Raw genomic sequence first — 13,361 nt, 5'->3', positions numbered from 1 at the left:
TGCACTCCCGGCTTATGTGGCTACATGCACTCCCGGCTTATGTGCCTACATGCACCCCAGGGTGAGACACGAGGGCCTATAGTTTGTAGGAGGGTAACTAGAACAGTAGACAAATGCAAGTGACAGAAATAAACCAGATAACACAATTAGCAATAGAAGGGACAGACAGATTAATAACAACTAGACATGTGGCTACTGAAGATTTGCGGCTTCTGTCCTGGGCAGCAGACAGATGTTACACAAGCAGAATATGCGCCACACTGATAATTGCTGAGTGCGCTTGTGCGTGCCACAGATACCATATACAGCTGATCACTTTACCTCCACATTGTTATCTATTAACAATTTTATGCCGTCCAAGTCTCTGAGACTGTAGGAGATTAGCTCATGGTCATAATTCACATAGACTTTGCCATCTGTCAGACAGCCATCAATATTACACACCAACAGCTTCACCACCTTCGGATTGCTTTTTCCAAAATAACCGAACCTTAAAAAAAAAAAAAAAAAAGCCAGAAAATTTTTTTATGCTTGCCTGATAAATTTCTTTCTTTCCGGATATGAAGAGTCCACAACATCATTGAATTACTAGTGGGAATATCACTCCTTGCCAGCAGGAGGAGGCAAAGAGCACCACAGCAAAGTTGTTAAGTGTCACTCCCCTACCCACTCATTCGACCGAAGGGAAATGGAAAAGAAATAACACAAAGTTGTAGAGGTGCCTGAGGTTTAGTAAAAAAAATTATATAATATAATATATATATATATATATATATATATATATATATATATATATATATATAATATATATATATATATATATATATATATATATATATATATAGTTATAGTCTTAATAAAGGGTGGGGTCGTGAACTCTACATATCCGGAAAGAAAGAAATTTATCAGGCAAGCATACATTTTGATTTCTTTCCTAAGATATGGAGAGTCCACGACATCATTCAATTACTAGTGGGAACCAATACCCAAGCTAGAGGACACAGAATGAACAGGGAGGGAGAACAAGACAGGCAGGCCTAAACAGAAGGCACCATCGCTTGATGAACCTTTCTCCGAAAAGATTTTGAATTATTTGGAAAAAGAATGCAGAGAGAACCAAGTTGCAGCCTTGCAAATCTGTTCCACAGGAAGCCCAAGAAGAGGAGACAGCCCTAGTGGAATGAGCTGTAATTCTCTCAGGAGGCTACTGTCCAGCAGTCTCATAAGCAAAACAAATTATACTTCTCAACTAGAGGGAAAGAGAAGTAGCCTTCTGACCCTTAACGCTTTCCTGAGAAACAAACAGGGCAGAAGACTGGCGAAAATCCTTAGTCACCATAAGGTAAAATTTTTAGAGCATGCACAACATCCAAGTTGTACAACAGACATTCTTTATGAGAATAAGGATTGGGGCAGAGAGAAGGAACAACAATTTCCTGATTAATATTTCTATCCGAAAGCACTTTAGGAAGAAACCCCAATTTAGTACGAAGAACCGCCCTATCCGCATGAAAGATAAGGTAAGGCAAATCGCACTGCAAAGCCGAGTGTTCCGAAACTCTCTGAGCAGAAGAGATAGCAATAAGAAACAAAACCTTCCAAAATAGCAACTTAGTATCTATGGAATGCTTTGGCTCAAACGGAGCCTGCTGAAAAACTTTAAGAACAAGATTAAGGCTCCAAGGAGGAGCAACAGGTTTAGACAAAGGCCTTATTCTGACCAGGGCCAGACAAAAAGATTAAACATCTGGCACATCAGCCAGACGCTTGAGTAACAAAGACCTTCCTGGAGAAAAGACAAAATTCTAGGAATCCTGACCCTACTCCAAGAGTAGCCCTTAGATTTACATTCAATAAAGGTATTTACGCCATACCTTATGAAAATATTTAGAGTAACAGGCTTGCGAGTCTGGATCATGGTCTCAATGACCGACTCAGAAAATCCACGCTTAGACAGAACTAAGCGTTCAATCTCCAAGGCAGTCAGCTTTAAAAAAACGAGATTTGGATGGCGGAATGGACCCTGATTTAGAAGGTCCTTCCTCAGGGCAAACCTCCAAGGCAGCCAAGAAGACATCTTCACTAGGTCTGCATACCAGATCCTGCGAGACCATGCAGGTGCTATTAGAATTACCAATGTACTCTCTTGTTTGATACAAGCAATAACTTGTGAAGGAGCGCAAACGGAGGAAACAGGTATGCTAGACCAAAATCCCAAGGAACTGCCAGAGCATCTATCAGAGTGGCCTGAGGATCTCTTGACCTTGAACCGTACCGTGGAAGCTTGGCATTCTGCCAAGACGCCATCAGATCCAACTCCGACACCCCCCATTTGAGGGTTAACCTGGAGAACACCTCCGGATAGAGAGCCCACTCCCCGGGAGGAAATGTCTGTCTGCTCAGGAAATCCGCTTCCCAGGTGTCCACTCCAGGAATGTGGATGGCAGATAGACAACAATTGTAAGCTTCCCGCCACTGAATAATCCGTGCCAGCTCCTTCATGGCTAAGCACTCAGAGTTCCTCCCTGGTGGTTGATGTAAGCCACTGAGGTGATGTCCGATTGAAACCTGATAAACCGGACTAAAGGCAATTGAAGCCAAGCCATCAGAGCATTGTAAATCGCTCATAACTCCAAGATGTTTATGGGGACCTCCGAAGAAGCGCATCCACGCATGCGCGAAACGCGTCAGGCGTTCCTAACTGTGACCCTACATACCTGTACCTGTTTGGTCTTCTAATAAATTTATGATTTCCAGCATTTCCACAGTGAGCAAGCGTACCTCTTCTTTGCCTGCTTTGTTTATGGGGAGAGCAGACTCCTCCCGAGTGCATAGTCCCTGTGCCTTTAACAAAGTCCCAGACTGCTCCCCAGCCTAGCAGGCAGGCGTCCATGGTCACAATCACCCAGAAATGTCTCCGGAAGCATGTACCCTGAGGCAGATGGTCTCAGAAAGCCACCACGGTAGAGAGTCTCTTGTCGACTGGTCTAGATCTATACTCTGAGACAGATCCGAATGGTCTCCATTTCATTGTTTGCGCATGCAGTAACTGCAGAGCTCTCAAATGGAATCGAGCAAAGGGAATGATGTCCATGGAAGCAACCATCAGACTAATAACCTCCATACATTGAGCCACTGATGGCCGAACAGTAGACTGAAGAAATAGGCAAGAGGAGAGAATTTTGGATTTTCTGACCTCCATCAGATATTTTTTCATAGATAGGGAATCTATTATGGTCCCTAAGAAAACCACCCTTGTAGCTGGAACAAGGGAACTCTTATTTCCAGATTCACTTTCCAACCGTGGGAACATAGAAAAGACAACAAGATCTCTGTATGAGAGTTTTCTTGTTGAAAAGATGGCGCCTGAACCAATATTTCATCCAGGTATGGGCGCCACTGCAATTCCCCGAGACCTGATCACTGCCAAGAGAGCCGCCCAGAACCTTTGAGAAATTCTGGGAGCTGTGGCAAGGCCAAACGAAAGAGCCACAAATTGAAAGTGTTTGTCTAGAAATGCGAATCTCAGGAATTTGTGATGATCCCTGTGGATGGGAACATGAAGATACACGTCCTTCAGGTCTATGGGAGTTATGAACTGACCCTCTTGGACCAAGGAAGAATGGAACGAATGGTTTCCATTTTGAAGGACGGTACCCCTGAGAAACTTGTTGAGGCAAGTTAGGTCTAAAATGGGTAGAAAAGTTCCCTCTTTTTTGGAACCACAAACAGATTTGAATAGAATCATAGACCCTGTCCCCTTACTGGAACTGGAACAATAACTCCTAGGGAGGAAAGTTTCTGAACTCGCAGTTCAAGAATGCCTCTCTTTTTACCTGGTCTGCAGATAATCTTGAGAGGTGGAATCTGCCCCATGGGAGGTAAAGTTTTGAACTCTATTTTGTAACCCTGAGATACTTGTCCACAGCCCAAGGATCTGGGACATCTCGTCTCCATGCTTGACAAACAGGGAAAGTCTGCCCCCCCACTTGATCCGAACCCAGACCGGGGGCCGACTCTTCATGCTGAGAGACTCCTTTCCTTATTACAAGACCTGATTTGGCTTCCAAGAAGACTTGGACTGCTCCTGCTTGGAAGAGGGAGAGGAAGATGTTTGACCTTTAAAGTTACGAAAGGAACGAAAATTACTTTGACGTCCTTTGAGTTCTGTTCTTCTTGTCTTGTGGTTAGAAAAGACTCTATTCCACCCATAATATCAGAAATTATTTCTGCAAGACCAGGGAACCGAACAAGGTCCTTCCCCTTGTAAGGAAGCACCAGAAGCTTGGACTTAGAGTTAACATCAGCTGACAAAGAATTTTAGCCACAATGCCCTTTGTGCTAGGACAGTGAAGCCAGACATCTTGGCTCCCAGTCTAATAACTTGCATGTTAGCATCAGAAATAAAGGAATTGGCTAGTTTGAGAGCGTTAATCCTATCTTGTATCTCTTCGAACGGAGTCTCTACTAAAATTGATTCAGACAAGGCGTCGCACCAAACAGATGTCGCACCTTGCTACTGTTGCAACACAAACTTAAGGGTTGCCATTGAGACATTTATCAACCATACATCTTCTTCAAATAAGCTTCCAGCTTTTTGTCCATGGGGATCCTTAAAGAAGCAGTTATCCTCTATAGGGATCGTAGTTCTCTTAGCTAGAGTAGAAATAGCCCCTTCTACTTTAGGCACTGTGCGCCAAGAATCTTTAATAGAGTCAGCAACAGAAAACATTTTTAAATACAGGAGACGGGGAGAAAGGAATCCCTGGCTTCTCCCATTCCTGTGAAATAATCGCTGTCACACGATCTGGGACAGGAAAAAACTTCCACAGAGGAAGGAACATCATAGTATTTATTAAGTTTACTAGACTTCTTAGGGTTGACAACGACAGAAGTATTGGAGTCATCCAAAGTAGCCAATACTCCTTTAACAGTACACAAAGGTGTTCAAGCTTAAATCTGAAGTTTACTTCTTCAGTATCAGATGAAGGAATAAAACGTCTGAATCTGAGATTTCCCCTCAAAGGGTACCCGGCGCATCCTCCTCATCAGACTTATGAGAGAGGGCAACCTGCGTAGCAGTAGGGTGGAACAAAAACATTACTATCTGAATGTCTAATTTTCCTCTTGTGTTTTCCCAGCAAATGAAAAGCAGATAATGCTGCAGATACTGCAGAAGTCACATGAACCTGCAGAGAGAAGAAACTATGCAGCAAGTAAAAGGCACGCGTTTCCCCTCTGCCAACACCATAATATGCAAGTAGCTGCAGTTGGTATCAAATCAAGGCAGTTTGTCAGTTAGCCTGTTCTAGCTAAGCAAGCAAAGAAAAAACATAAATTTATGCTTACCTGATAATGATTTCTCTTGTAGTGTATCCAGTCACGGATCATCCATTACTTGCTGGGATATTCTCCTTCCCAACAGGAGTTGCAAGAGGATCAACCCACAGCAGAGCTGCTATATAGCTCCTCCCTCACTGCCATATCCAGTCATTCGACCGAAACAAGAACTAGAAAGCGAGAAACTCCATAGGGTGCAGTGGTGAATGTAGTTTAATTAAAATTTAGACATGCCCTTAAAAGGACAGGGCGGGCCGTGGACTGGATACACTACAAGAGAAATAAATTTATCAGGTAAGCATAAATTATGTTTTCTCTTGTTAAGTGTATCCAGTCCACGGCCCGCCCTGTCCTTTTAAGGCATGTCTAAATTTTAATTAAACTACATTCACCACTGCACCCTATGGTTTCTCCTTTCTCGTCTTGTTTCGGTCGAATGACTGGATATGGCAGTGAGGGGAGGAGCTATATAGCAGCTCTGCTGTGGGTGATCCTCTTGCAACTTCCTGTTGGGAAGGAGAATATCCCACAAGTAATGGATGATCCGTGGACTGGATACACTACAAGAGAAATAAATTTATCAGGTAAGCATACAATTTATGTTTTTTCTTTGCTTGCTTAGCTAGAACAGGCTAACTGACAAACTGCTTGATTTTGATACCAACTGCAGCTACTTGCATATTATGGTGTTGGCAGAGGGAAACGCGTGCCTTTTACTTGCTGCATAGTTTCTTCTCTCTGCCGGTTCATGTGACTTCTGCAGTATCTGCAGCATTATCTGCTTTTCATTTGCTGGGAAACACAAGAGGAAAATTAGACATTCAGATAGTAATGTTTTTGTTCCACCTACTGCTACGCAGGTTGCCCTCTCTCATAAGTCTGATGAGGAGGATGCGCCGGTACCCTTTGAGGGGGAAATCTCAGATTCAGACAGTTTTTATTCCTTATCATCTGATACTGAAGAAGTAAACTTCAGATTTAAGCTTGAACACCTTTGTGTACTGTTAAAGGAGGTATTGGCTACTTTGGATGACTCCAATATTCTGTCGTTTTGTCAACCCTAAGAAGTCTAGTAAACTTAATAAATACTATGATGTTCCCTTCTCTGTGGAAGTTTTTCCTGTCCCAGATCGTGTGACAGCGATTATTTCACAGGAATGGGAAAGCCAGGGATTCCTTTCTCCCCGTCTCCTGTATTTAAAAATGTTTTCTGTTGCTGACTCTATTAAAGATTCTTGGCGCACAGTGCCTAAAGTAGAAGGGGCTATTTCTACTCTAGCTAAGAAACTACGATCCCTATAGAGGATAACTGCTTCTTTAAGGATCCCATGGACAAAAAGCTGGAAGCTTATTTGAAGAAGATGTATGTTGATAAATGTCTTCAATGGCAACCTTAAGTTTGTGTTGCCACAGTAGCAAGGTGCGACATCTGTTTGGTGCGACGCCTTGTCTGAATCAATTTTAGTAGAGACTCCGTTCGAAGAGATACAAGATAGGATTAACGCTCTTAAACTAGCCAATTCCTTTATTTCTGATGCTAACATGCAAGTTATTAGACTGGGAGCCAAGATGTCTGGCTTCACTGTCCTAGCACACAGGGCATTGTGGCTAAAATCTTTGTCAGCTGATGTTAACTCTAAGTCCAAGCTTCTGGTGCTTCCTTACAAGGGGATGACCTTGTTCGGTCCTGGTCTGGCAGAAATAATTTCTGATATTATGGTGGAAAAGAGTCTTTTCTAACACAAGACAAGAAGAACAGACTCAAAGGACGTCAAAGTAATTTTCGTTCCTTTCGTAACTTTAAAGGTCAAACATCTTCCTCTCCCTCTTCCAAGCAGGAGCAGTCCAAGTCTTCTTGGAAGCCAAATCAGTCTTGTAATAAGGAAAGGAATCTCTCAGCATGAAGTCGGCCCCCGGTCTGGGTTCGGATCAAGTGGGGGGCAGACTTTCCCTGTTTTGTCAAGCATGGAGACGAGATGTCCCAGATCCTTGGGCTGTGGACATAGTATCTCAGGGTTACAAAATAGAGTTCAAAACTTTACCTCCCATGGGGCAGATTCCACCTCTCAAGATTATCTGCAGACCAGGTAAAAGAGAGGCATTCTTGAACTGCGTTCAGAAACTTTCCTCCCTAGGAGTTATTGTTCCAGTTCCAGTAAGGGGACAGGGTCTATGATTCTATTCAAATCTGTTTGTGGTTCCAAAAAAGAGGAACTTTTCTACCCATTTTAGACCTAACTTGCCTCAACAAGTTTCTCAGGGTACCGTCCTTCAAAATGGAAACCATTCGTTCCATTCTTCCTTTGGTCCAAGAGGGTCAGTTCATAACTCCCATAGACCTGAAGGACGTGTATCTTCATGTTCCCATCCACAGGGATCATCACAAATTCCTGAGATTCGCATTTCTAGACAAACACTTTCAATTTGTGGCTCTTTCGTTTGGCCTTGCCACAGCTCCCAGAATTTTCTCAAAGGTTCTGGGCGGCTCTCTTGGCAGTGATCAGGTCTCGGGGAATTGCAGTGGCGCCATACCTGGATGAAATATTGGTTCAGGCGCCATCTTTTCAACAAGAAAACTCTCATACAGAGATCTTGTTGTCTTTTCTATGTTCCCACGGTTGGAAAGTGAATCTGGAAAAAGAGTTCCTTGTTCCAGCTACAAGGGTGGTTTTCTTAGGGCATATAGATTCCCTATCTATGAAAAAAATTCTGATGGAGGTCAGAAAATCCAAAATTCTTCTCTTGCCTATTTCTTCAGTCTACTGTTCCATCAGTGGCTCAATGTATGGAGGTTATTAGTCTGATGGTTGCTTCCATGGACATCATTCCCTTTGCTCGATTCCATTTGAGAGCTCTGCAGTTATGCATGCGCAAACAATGAAATGGAGACCATTCGGATCTGTCTCAGAGTATAGATCTAGACCAGTCGACAAGAGACTCTCTACCGTGGTGGCTTTCTGAGGACCATCTGCCTCAGGGTACATGCTTCCGGAGACATTTCTGGGTGATTGTGACCATGGACGCCTGCCTGCTAGGCTGGGGAGCAGTCTGGGACTTGTTAAAGGCACAGGGACTATGCATCGGGAGGAGTCTGCTCTCCCCATAAACAAGCAGGCAAAGAAAGAGGTACGCTTGCTCACTGTGGAAATGCTGGAAATCATAAATTTATTAGAAGACCAAACAGGTACAGGTATGTAGGGTCACAGTTAGGAACGCCTGACGCGTTTCGCGCATGCGTGGATGCGCTTCTTCGGAGGTCCCCATAAACATCTTGGAGTTATGAGCGATTTACAATGCTCTGATGGCTTGGCTTCAATTGCCTTTAGTCCGGTTTATCAGGTTTCAATCGGACGTCACCTCAGTGGCTTACATCAACCACCAGGGAGGAACTCTGAGTGCTTAGCCATGAAGGAGCTGGCACGGATTATTCAGTGGGCGGAAGCTTACAATTGTTGTCTATCTGCCATCCACATTCCTGGAGTGGACACCTGGGAAGCGGATTTCCTGAGCAGACAGACATTTCCTCCCGGGAGTGGGCTCTCTATCCGGAGGTGTTCTCCAGGTTAACCCTCAAATGGGGGGTGTCAGAGTTGGATCTGATGGCGTCTTGGCAGAACGCCAAGCTTCCACGGTACGGTTCAAGGTCAAGAGATCCTCAGGCCACTCTGATAGATGCTCTGGCAGTTCCTTGGGATTTTGGTCTAGCATACCTGTTTCCTCCGTTTGCGCTCCTTCACAAGTTATTGCTTGTATCAAACAAGAGAGTACATTGGTAATTCTAATAGCTGGTCTCGCAGGATCTGGTATGCAGACCTAGTGAAGATGTCTTCTTGGCTGCCTTGGAGGTTTGCCCTGAGGAAGGACCTTCTAAATCAGGGTCCATTCCGCCATCCAAATCTCGTTTTTTTAAAGCTGACTGCTTGGAGATTGAACGCTTAGTTCTGTCTAAGCGTGGATTTCTGAGTCGGTCATTGAGACCATGATCCAGACTCGCAAGCCTGTTACTCTAAATATTTTTCATAAGGTATGGCGTAAATACCTTTATTGATGTAAATCTAAGGGCTACTCTTGGAGTAGGGTCAGGATTCCTAGAATTTTGTCTTTTCTCCAGGAAGGTCTTTGTTACTCAAGCGTCTGGCTGATGTGAGATGTTTAATCTTTTTGTCTGGCCCTGGTCAGAATAAGGCCTTTGTCTAAACCTGTTGCTCCTCCTTGGAGCCTTAATCTTGTTCTTAAAGTTTTGCAGCAGGCTCCGTTTGAGCCAAAGCATTCCATAGATACTAAGTTGCTATTTTGGAAGGTTTTGTTTCTTATTGCTATCTCTTCTGCTCAGAGAGTTTCGGAACACTCGGCTTTGCAGTGCGATTTGCTTACCTTATCTTTCATGCGGATAGGGCGGTTCTTCGTACTAAATTGGGGTTTCTTCCTAAAGTGCTTTCGGATAGAAATATTAATCAGGAAATTGTTGTTCCTTCTCTCTGCCCCAATCCTTATTCTCATAAAGAATGTCTGTTGTACAACTTGGATGTTGTGCATGCTCTAAAAATTTTACCTTATGGTGACTAAGGATTTTCGCCAGTCTTGTGCCCTGTTTGTTTCTCAGGAAAGCGTAAGGGTCAGAAGGCTACTTCTCTTTCCCTCTAGTTGAGAAGTATAATTTGTTTTGCTTATGAGACTGCTGGACAGTAGCCTCCTGAGAGAATTACAGCTCATTCCACTAGGGCTGTCTCCTCTTCTTGGGCTTCCTGTGGAACAGATTTGCAAGGCTGCAACTTGGTTCTCTCTGCATTCTTTTTCCAAATAATTCAAATCTTTTCGGAGAAAGGTTCATCAAGCGATGGTGCCTTCTGTTTAGGCCTGCCTGTCTTGTTCTCCCTCCCTGTTCATTCTGTGTCCTCTAGCTTGGGTATTGGTTCCCACTAGTAATTGAATGATGTCGTGGACTCTCCATATCTTAGGAAAGAAATCAAAATGTATGCTTGCCTGATAAATTTCTTTCTTTCCGGATATGTAGAGTTCACGACCCCACCCTTTATTAAGACTATAACTATATATATATTATTTATATATATATATATATATATATTATATTATATAATTTTTTTTACTAAACCTCAGGCACCTCTACAACTTTGTGTTATTTTTTCCATTTCCCTTCGGTCGAATGAGTGGGTAGGGGAGTGACACTTAACAACTTTGCTGTGGTGCTCTTTGCCTCCTCCTGCTGGCAAGGAGTGTATTCCCACTAGTAATTCAATGATGTTGTGGACTCTTCATATCCGGAAAGAAAGAAATTTATCAGGCAAGCATAAAAAAATTTTCTGGCTTTTTTTTTTTTTTTTTTTAAGGTTCGGTTATTTTGGAAAAAGCAATCCGAAGGTGGTGAAGCTGTTGGTGTGTAATATTGATGGCTGTCTGACAGATGGCAAAGTCTATGTGAATTATGACCATGAGCTAATCTCCTACAGTCTCAGAGACTTGGACGGCATAAAATTGTTAATAGATAACAATGTGGAGGTAAAGTGATCAGCTGTATATGGTATCTGGGCACGCACAAGCGCACTCAGCAATTATCAGTGTGGCGCATATTCTGCTTGTGTAACATCTGTCTGCTGCCCAGGACAGAAGCCGCAAATCTTCAGTAGCCACATGTCTAGTTGTTATTAATCTGTCTGTCCCTTCTATTGCTAATTGTGTTATCTGGTTTATTTCTGTCACTTGCATTTGTCTACTGTTCTAGTTACCCTCCTACAAACTATAGGCCCTCGTGTCTCACCCTGGGGTGCATGTAGGCACATAAGCCGGGAGTGCATGTAGCCACATAAGCCGGGAGTGCATGTAGCCATATAAGCCAGGGTACTCCACACTTTGCTTAATTCTATGTACCAGGCTAAGCTTTTCTTTCCAGTGGCATGGAGAGTCCACAAATTCATTCATTACTGTTGGGAATTCAACACATAACCACCAGGAGGAGGCAAAGACACCCCAGCCAAAGCTATAAGTATCCCTCCCACTTCCCATACTCCCCCAGTCATTATTTGCCTCTGTAACTAGGAGGTGGCGAAGATGGTGCTCTGAAGAAGGTTGGATTAAGTCCTTTAATGGGTAGTTTCCCTTCAATATAGGACTGGGGTTAATGCTGTATCTGTTATGTTCTCTGTGTAGTCAGGATTAGAACATTCAGTTGTGTGCTGTTACCTTGTGTCTGATGTCTCTTGCACATATCACTGAGACGCTGCAGCAGGTGCTTCAGTAAAACTTTTATTCAGCCACAACCACATGGCTTCTTTACTAACAGGTTCATCAGTTAAACTAAACATGGCTTCTGATGATGTAACAGAGACCCAGACACACCCACATATAATGATGAGACAAGGTGGTTAGTGCAAAGATACAGTAAAAGCTTCAGTAATCTTAACAGTATCCATGTAAACCTCTTAGTAAGAGTATTGGTAGCTGTTGGATATCACAGGGAACTTCTCTGTCCTTTCCAGCAATCTGTGCTAACACCCCCACCTGACAACCAGTGTTGGCTTACACTGCTTTCATTTCTACTTCAGGTCCCTGTCAGATGTGGATGTGTTTGCTGTTAGACCTGGAAGAGCTGTCACTGCATCATGGCTGAAGTCCTCTGAGGGTAAGTCCCTTTTTCTCTCCTGCTACAGATGGCCTATCGTCTGGAGACACTGGAGAGTTCCAGGTCTTCCATAGGAAGGTTTTTTGGAGGCACAGTACCCTAAGTTCTCTCAAAGGGAGGAGTTAAGGGGGTAAGTCGAAAGGTGCAGATTTATGCGGGAGCGTTAGATTGTGGTGGCGGCTTCCCGAGCTAAGGGGGACAATGTCACCGTGCTTTGTTCTTTTTAGTCATTTTTAAGGTGATTCCTAGGGCACTCAGCCTTTATTGGTCTGTGTGTGTGTGACTTATGGAGTGTAGACAGTACAGGTACGTTCGTGAGCGCATCTGTTATAGGATCGCCTTCATTATGCTGCTAGTCTGAAGCGGGGATTCATGGAGACCCCTACCTTTCTAGACAGTAATTTTCTACATGCAGCACCTTTTTTTTTTTTTTTTTTTTATTCTTTTTTATTAAAGGAAACAGAGTAAATACAACATCTCCATGTATATCTTACAATTAGTAGACAGTAATCTCTTTATGCAGGCAGTTATACATGAGTTTAATATGCAGCATATCTGATCAAAGATCCATGATTCATTGCAGAAGTAACAAGTCCAAAAGGTAGTAACCATGTCTCTGGTGTCTGCATATGAGTGTACACTCCGTTCCTTAAGGTGCTTTTCAATTTTTTGAACTTCCAACTAACTATTTACAAATTGACCAATTAACCATAAGCAATTTAGTAATTGACATTTCTGTACTTAATTTTGGGTTAGGAGGAGTTAATAGAGAGGGAAAGAAAGGGAAGGAATGGGAGAGAGAGAGAGAGAGAGAAAAAAAGGGGGGTATTCTTTTGTGTGGAGGTCCAATCTAAACACCCTGTTTTTTTTTTTCAAAACAACATTACTTCCAAAGGCTCCTGACTCTGTGCGCTATTCTCCGTGTGTCGTCTCCCCTCTCTTAAGTCTGTTTGTAACATTGCCTCCAAGTGGGCAAAGGGCTTCAATACCTGGCTCTGAATGGATGGGTCCAATGTATCTAAAAATAATCTCCACTTCCGTAGGAAGGGACGTAACCTGTGTGTCGAGTCTAACATACTGTTCCACAAAAAGTTGTTTAAGCAACAAGTGTTTTAGATCTGCTATTGTCGGTGCCTGTCTAGTTATCCATCTTTTGAGAATACATTGTCTAGCCAGTAATGTATATAATGTGAGGAATCTGTGTAGTCTCTTATGTGCGTCATCCCATTTCAGCATAAAAATTTCCACCTCTGTGAATACTATCTCTATCTGAAACGTAATCTTTAGCCAGTATTGACATTGACCCCAGAACCTCTTGATCTTTGGACAGGTGCAGAAATAATGCCGAAATGATGGAGCCGTGGATCTACATTTAACACAACAA

The 13,361-nt window shown here is 43.1% G+C and overlaps 1 protein-coding gene across 2 annotated transcripts in view; it reads right to left on the bottom strand.

The window, feature by feature from the left end:
* LOC128664282 (N-acylneuraminate cytidylyltransferase) overlaps positions 1-13,361 on the bottom strand; it is a 238,183-nt gene that overhangs the window by 160,246 nt on the left and 64,576 nt on the right. The window contains exon 1 of one of the 2 annotated variants that reach the window (XM_053719114.1): positions 322-487. The exons of the other annotated variant lie outside the window; for it this stretch is intronic. The gene's annotated coding sequence lies outside the window, so the exon portion shown is untranslated. Of the gene's footprint in view, positions 1-321; positions 488-13,361 lie in introns of those variants that run through there. 2 annotated transcript variants of the gene reach the window in all.

The sequence above is a fragment of the Bombina bombina genome, chromosome 6 (genome assembly GCF_027579735.1).
Source record: "Bombina bombina isolate aBomBom1 chromosome 6, aBomBom1.pri, whole genome shotgun sequence".
Classification (NCBI taxonomy): domain Eukaryota; kingdom Metazoa; phylum Chordata; class Amphibia; order Anura; family Bombinatoridae; genus Bombina; species Bombina bombina.
Note: the sequence above shows the minus strand (reverse complement) of the source record. Positions and strands in the feature narration are given on the sequence as shown.